The sequence below is a fragment of the Macrobrachium rosenbergii genome, chromosome 8, assembly GCF_040412425.1.
Source record: "Macrobrachium rosenbergii isolate ZJJX-2024 chromosome 8, ASM4041242v1, whole genome shotgun sequence".
Taxonomy (NCBI): domain Eukaryota; kingdom Metazoa; phylum Arthropoda; class Malacostraca; order Decapoda; family Palaemonidae; genus Macrobrachium; species Macrobrachium rosenbergii.
This window is the reverse complement of record NC_089748.1, coordinates 44478594-44485250: the sequence shown is the minus strand read 5'-3', so window position 1 is coordinate 44485250 and position 6657 is coordinate 44478594. Positions and strand designations below refer to the sequence as shown.

Sequence of the window (6657 nt, the reverse complement as noted above, 5' to 3'; positions counted from 1 at the left end):
GGCAAAGTCAGCACCGTGGCAAAGAGATACACAGCTTGGCTCACGTTTGACAAGGCGGGGTTTGCTACCAGCCTACCGCCCACCAGTCCACCCGGATATAAGTGGGCACCAACAGAATCTGCTGCTGTCAAGAAAAAAGGTGTGGGGCTAGCAATCGCATCACTAAAGTCTGCTGAGTAATTGGAAGACTGTGCCCTTCTTGTGCTGAGCTGTCCAAAGGTAAAACACACATGCACACACACATAAATATGTATATTATGTATATATATATATATATATATATATATATATATATATATATATATATATATATATATATATATATATATATAAATGAAAAGAGAGAGAGAGAGAGAGAGATAGAGAGAGTTAATAACATCATTCCCGTCGAATGTTTGATTTTGAAACTGGTGACAAATTCAGAAGCAACGCCTAAAGAGCACGATAAATGAATTACAACAGAGCCAAAGAAGATTAGAATTGAAGAGAGGAAATGTCCCAATCCTCTTTTATGATGTGCATGAAGAGATAAGTGACGAAGCTCACCCACTTTAAATATTAGTCCCAGGGCGGAGGCAGACTTCGGGGGTGGAAATTCGTTTGGCGAGGTCACACACATCCTCCGTCCCTCAGGGAGAGAGAGAGAGCGAGCCAGCAACAGCAGCCATTTGCGCATGTCATGGCCCCTCGATGAATACGAGAGATTGTCTTACTAATCCATCTGCCTCGCGGATGATTATTATTATTCTCTGTCGCGACACAAAGGGGGGAATGGAGCCACGACTTCTTCTTCTTTTTTTTTTTTTAAGTGTCGAGCCTGGATAGTAATCGCGCATGACGTCGTAAGGGCGAAATTAGACTTTATTTGAACAAGATTTTTTAATCGCCTTCCGGCCAAAGGCTCCCCCTTTTTGCGGTCGTCCCAGAACGATTGGCTTTTGGTTTGTCGCCCCTTTGTCAAGAGTCGCTCCTGTTGTTTGTCTTGTTTGTGAGGTGAGGTGATTTGGCTCCTTTGGGATCCTGTGTGGTTGTGTTTGTGTAGTCAGTTTGTGATCTGTGATGTTAGGACTGGCTTTATGAATAGTCACTGGTCACAGGTCTGTTTTTTATGCTGCTAATCATGCCTGTTGCGTCTCCTGAGAGAGGTTCTAGTTGTTTCCTCTAAACGAAAAGGTTGTCCATTTAAGGAGGAACTTTTTTTTTATAGTTAAATAAATGAAAGTAAGCTCTGCAGCTTTCATTTCTCGTACAATTCCTGTCAGCTGTTGGAAAGACCTTATTTATCGTAAACTAGCTCCCACAATTCCTATGAATTCCTCAGGTGTTTCTGCTTGCAAGGTCTGTAGAATTCTCGCTTCCTTGCAAATCAGTAATGCAAGTGGCCCAGTTTTTCTTGCAGGATTCCTTAAGGATTAGGGATATGTGGGGCAGGCTTTCCCTTTTCTAGTTTTTCCAGTGGCTTTGAATTCTGCAATTGCCAGTCCTCTTGGTAACATTCAACGGGCCAGTTTGGGGCCCCAATACCCCGCCCCCAAAAGCGGGGAGGGCGGGAGGCGGGTGGGCAGTGATAGTCTTCAGACTAGTGTCCTGTTGCATTGGCTACCCTAAAATAGTCCACCTTGTTTTTTAATAATTTAAATAGGTTTTAACTATTTATTTGCTAGTTTTTTTTTTCTTATAACTGATCTCTTCTTTCTCTTTCCTATTATCTTCTGTAATTTCTTTCAAATGAGCGCCATATTCTGTGGAAGATTTAATTTCTTCGAGTGAAAGGCCCCTGTGGCCATGTTCCATATGAATGCTGGCTTATCTTCTGAATAATAATAATAATAATAATAATAATAATAATAATAATAATAATAATAATAATAATAATAATAATAATAATAATAATAAAGTAATTCAAACTATGATTAACTCTACTTTCTTCAGTCTTAAACGCTTTGATATATATATATACATACATATATATATATATATATATATATATATATATATATATGTATATTTAAAACCCTCCCACTTTCTCTCAGATTGAGATACAAAAGTAAAAAAAAAAAAAAGGCATTTTGGCCCCGTTTCAAAAGTCATTAACACTTGGGAGATCAGAAACCTGGTTTTTTTTTTTTTAAGTGCTGGAAACCAGTGACGGCCGGCTGGTGCTAATCCCCTGCAAGACGGCAACGTCGAGGAGAGAACCAATACTGCCTCGTAAAAGTATGCCCCTTATCGCCCAGATAAACATCGCATTAAGGCGTTGACTCCGGAGGAGCAGAACCTGCCCGGCTGCGTTGCGTAACAGGGAAATCAGAATGTCTTCATAATATCTGCCCCCTTTTAAGTGGAACGGTTCCTGAGGTTGATTTTGACGGGGTGATGAGTATTCAGGGTTACAGAAATGCGCGAGAATTTGGCGATGATTTGTGCAATGATTTACGTATTTTTCATTCGGTAAACTGATAATTCTGAATTACAGAAATGCGCGAGAATTTGGGGATGATTTGTGCAATGATTTACGTATTTTTCATTCGGTAAACTGATAATTCTGAATTACAGAAATGCGCGAGAATTCTGGGGTGATATGAAAATAATTTATGTGTTATTCATTCAGTAATCTGATGATTCATGGTTACATAAATGCGCGAGAATTTGAGGGTGATTTGGAAAATGATTTATGTATTCATTCAGTAATCTGATAATTCAGGGTTACAGAAATGCCCGAGAATTTGAGGATGATTTGAAAAATGATTTATGTATTTTTCATTCAATAAACTGATGATTCAGGGTTACAGAAATGCTCGAGAATTTGAGGATGATTTGAAAAATTATGTATTTTTCATTCAATAAACTGATGATTCAGGGTTACAGAAATGCTCGGGAATTTGAGGATGATTTGAAAAATTATTTATGTATTTTTCACTCAGTTTCAAATCATTGAGCCGGTTTTTTTAAGAACTTTCAAACGGGTAGATTTGAGGGGAAAGAAAAACACTGTAAAAAAAGAAAAGAAAAACTAAAAGTTTTGGAGAAGCGAGGTGAAAGGGTGGTAGTAGTAGTAGTAGTAGCAGTAGTAGTAGTAGTAGTAGTAGTAGTAGTAGTAGTAGTAGTAGTAGTAGTAAAAATAGATAAGAAAAAGTGAAGGGTAATAGTAGCAGTAGTAGTAGTAATAGTAATAGTAGAAGTAGTAGCAGTAATAATAATAGTAGTAGTAGTAGTAGTAGTAGTAGTAGTAGTAATAGTAGTAGTAGTAAAAAAAAGATAAGAAAAAACGAAAAGCTGAAAGTTTTGGAGAAGCGAAATGAAGTAGTAATAGTAGTACTACCCCTTCAACCTCCCTTCCAAAACTTTCACTTTTACCTCTTTTCTTATCGTTTTTTTTTAATAATACTATTACTACTACTACTACTAGTAGTAATAGTAATAGTAGTAGGATAGCAGCAGGTTCGGTTAGCAACATCAAAACCGCCATAAAATACGCCTATCGGCGCGCGTGATCGCGCCCCGCGCAACTCCCGCGGCCTTATCGACAAGTCAGCATTTTATGTCTCTCATATCCTCCTCCCATTTATATTGCAAAATTTATCTGTAAACTTGCAAAAAACCCCTCGCCAGATCCTTATCTCCGCGGTAGCGGTTTGGCGTTGCCGTTCGCTCGCTTCCGCGCCCTTTGGGACGCCTCCTCCCCCTCGCGAGCCGCCCGGGCCGTGAGCGAAGCTTTTGCGGTCCGCGGGCGCGAGGGCGTCCCGAGTGAATTTGAAATAAGGGTCGAAGACATAACTCAAAATTATCTCTTGTTGATGCTGACGAGCAGAAAATTGATGGAATATTTGAGAGCCCCTATCGGGCTCTATTTAAGCGTATCGCGGGTAATTAAAATATCCATCAGGGGACTTCGTAAACGAGAGAGAGAGAGAGAGAGAGAGAGAGAGAGAGAGAGAGAGAGAGAGGTTGTGTAGGTATGTTGGTTTTTAAACTCATACGCCCTTGAAGCCAGCAATGTTGATTTTCTCCAATCTCAAACGTTAATCTTCTCGAAAGCATTTCTGAGAGAGAGAGAGAGAGAGAGAGAGAGAGAGACAGAGAGAGAGAGAGAGAGAGAGAGAGAGGAGCATTACTCGCCCACCTCTAGATTCAGACCTCGCCGGACTAATTTCTCCCATGTGTACCCCGTAGGGGTGGTAGTACCGTCAATGAACCCCATGCGGTACACTGATGGCATTCCTGAAGGTTCGTTACATCGTGCCTTCGGCCCCTAGCTACAACCCTTGTCATTCCTTTTACTGTACCTCCTTTCATATTCTCTTTCATCCATCCTACTTTCCAGCCTTTCCTAACAGTTGACTCATAGTGCAACTGCTGTGAGGTTTTCCTCCTGTTACACCCTTCAAACCTCTTGCTCTCAATTTCCGTTTCAGTGCTGAATGGCCTCTTAGGTCCCGGTGCTTGGCCATTGGCCTAAAGTCTATACTCAATTCAATTCAATCCCATAGGTTGTTTTTATCTCGACAGCTTTCACTGCCCGGCGGAATAAGGTACCTTAGGTACAGTACCGTATTAAGTTTTGAGGGACGAGAATAATTCGATGAATGCAGCTAAATGAAGATAGATCTAATTAAAATAGACTTTTTTTTTATTTCCGCATTTATCTGTTCTTTATTTTATTCGTAAATTACTTTTTTCCGTAGTCTTATTCGCTTGAGAAAAATCATTTTAATGATCGAAAACACATTGTGCTCATTGGATAATTAAATAATTGTGGTTATGCTCTTGTTTATTTGTAGTAAAATCTGTACGAGATTATGAATGTTATATATATATATATATATATATATATATATATATATATATATATATATATATTTACGTTTTTCCGTGGTTTTAGTTTGAAATATGCTCTGTGAGACAGGTAGCAACAATTTAAGTTAATTTAGCCTTGTGATTCTGACTTCGTGGGTACGGGAAAACGTAAAAAAAGAGGAAAACAAAGGAGAATTTCATATGAGCTTAGGGCTCTTGTTACTGAGGGAAATATTACGTAAAACACGTGGGCAAATTTAAAGGAGTGTATTTACATAAATGATATCAGTACGGGAAAGAGGAACTCAAGTAGATTACTATCCTGAAGGAGATTCCTACGGGATTGAATGAAACTGGGGGATTCCAGACACGGTCCGAGAAGCTTCCACGAAATAGGATCCCTCTGAAATGAGAGATATGCACATTATACGCCAGTAATGAAAATAGACAAAAGAATAATGAATTCGACGCTGCACTGAGGGTGCCAAAGGAGTAATAAAGAATTAATACTGCCGATGCAAGAGGCGCACGGACATTAGACAAGGGAGATTTCTGGCTTTCTCTTTAAGAAAATATTACGAGACAAAAGCGTGACTGAAATGGGGCTCTTCCAGGGCACTTTACCTTAGCAGATTTTCCGAGGGCGCGTAGAAGGCGGTGCGTGGATGACTTGCAATTTCCGAGGGCGAGTTTCTTCCACGTGGTGAGATGCAAGGGCTTCCGTAAAGGGGCAAGGCGATGGGGGACTCCTCGAAACTCCAAGCAATGGCGTGTGGGCTCGAGGAATACGGTCGAAGGACACGAGGAGAAGTATACTTTTGAAAGGGCCACGTGGTTAGGATGCAAGGGCATCGGTGGGGCCAGGTGTTGAGGACGTCTTCACAAGTTCACTCCATATCTTCCAGCCCGCGTGTGTGTCGAGACCTCGTGGGCTTTTGCCTTTTATCCCCTCCTATGGGGCAGGGGGGCGTCCATCACAGATGCTTTGACTCATTGCACCTGCTGCCCGCAGGGGAGGTTTTGGCCTGTAGGAGAAACGCCCAAGCCAGATTACTTTTGCCTCGAAGGAAAGATCTTTATCAAAAATGGGAGCGCCTTTAATCTTTTAAACCCTTGTTTTTAAGTCGATAGACAGATGGTCTATCGATCGGCCGGCTGGCAGTAAATGAAACACAACAACAACAAAGGAGGGGGGGAGGGGAGGCAATTTGCTAGCGAATTCTTGCTAATCATAATAATATATATATATATATATATATATACATATATGTATATATATATATATATATATATATATATATATATATATATATATATTGTGCGTATGTTTGTATGTGTAGGCCTTTTGCATATTATACGTATGTGTGCCTATACTATACGAAAGCTCACCCAATAGGCAATAGTTGCAATAGACAGATCACTGTGTACAAAATCGTTGCAAGAAATTCATGCACTATTTATTCATGCATTGCATTCGTTGTGCACTAATTTTCTTATTTCATACATATACTGTATTTGTGTGTGTATGTAAATATATATATATATATATATATATATATATATATATATATATATATATATATATATATACATAAATACATGTATATATTTATTTACTTATATCTATATACGTATACATTTTATATACATATATATATGTATATATATATATGTATATATATATATATATATATATATATATATATATATATATATATATATATATATATATATATATTATTAATTGTTTCTTTTCGTCAAAAGCAACTGATAAGCAGAACCCTACGTTATCAGGGCCAGCGTAAATGAATTGCCGCTCTGTCGTGAAAACCCGTTTCTTCTTCACGTATGAATGTATGC

At 38.9% G+C, this 6657-nt stretch overlaps 1 long non-coding RNA gene across 1 annotated transcript; it reads right to left on the bottom strand.

Moving 5' to 3' along the window:
* Window positions 1–5049: 5049 nt before the first annotated feature.
* LOC136841257 (uncharacterized) lies at window positions 5050–6026 on the bottom strand. Its single transcript, XR_010853853.1, has 2 exons — window positions 5422–6026; window positions 5050–5200 (listed from the first exon to the last, which is right to left on the bottom strand). It is a non-coding gene; the product is annotated as an uncharacterized lncRNA (long non-coding RNA).
* Between the last annotated feature and the right edge of the window lie 631 nt (window positions 6027–6657).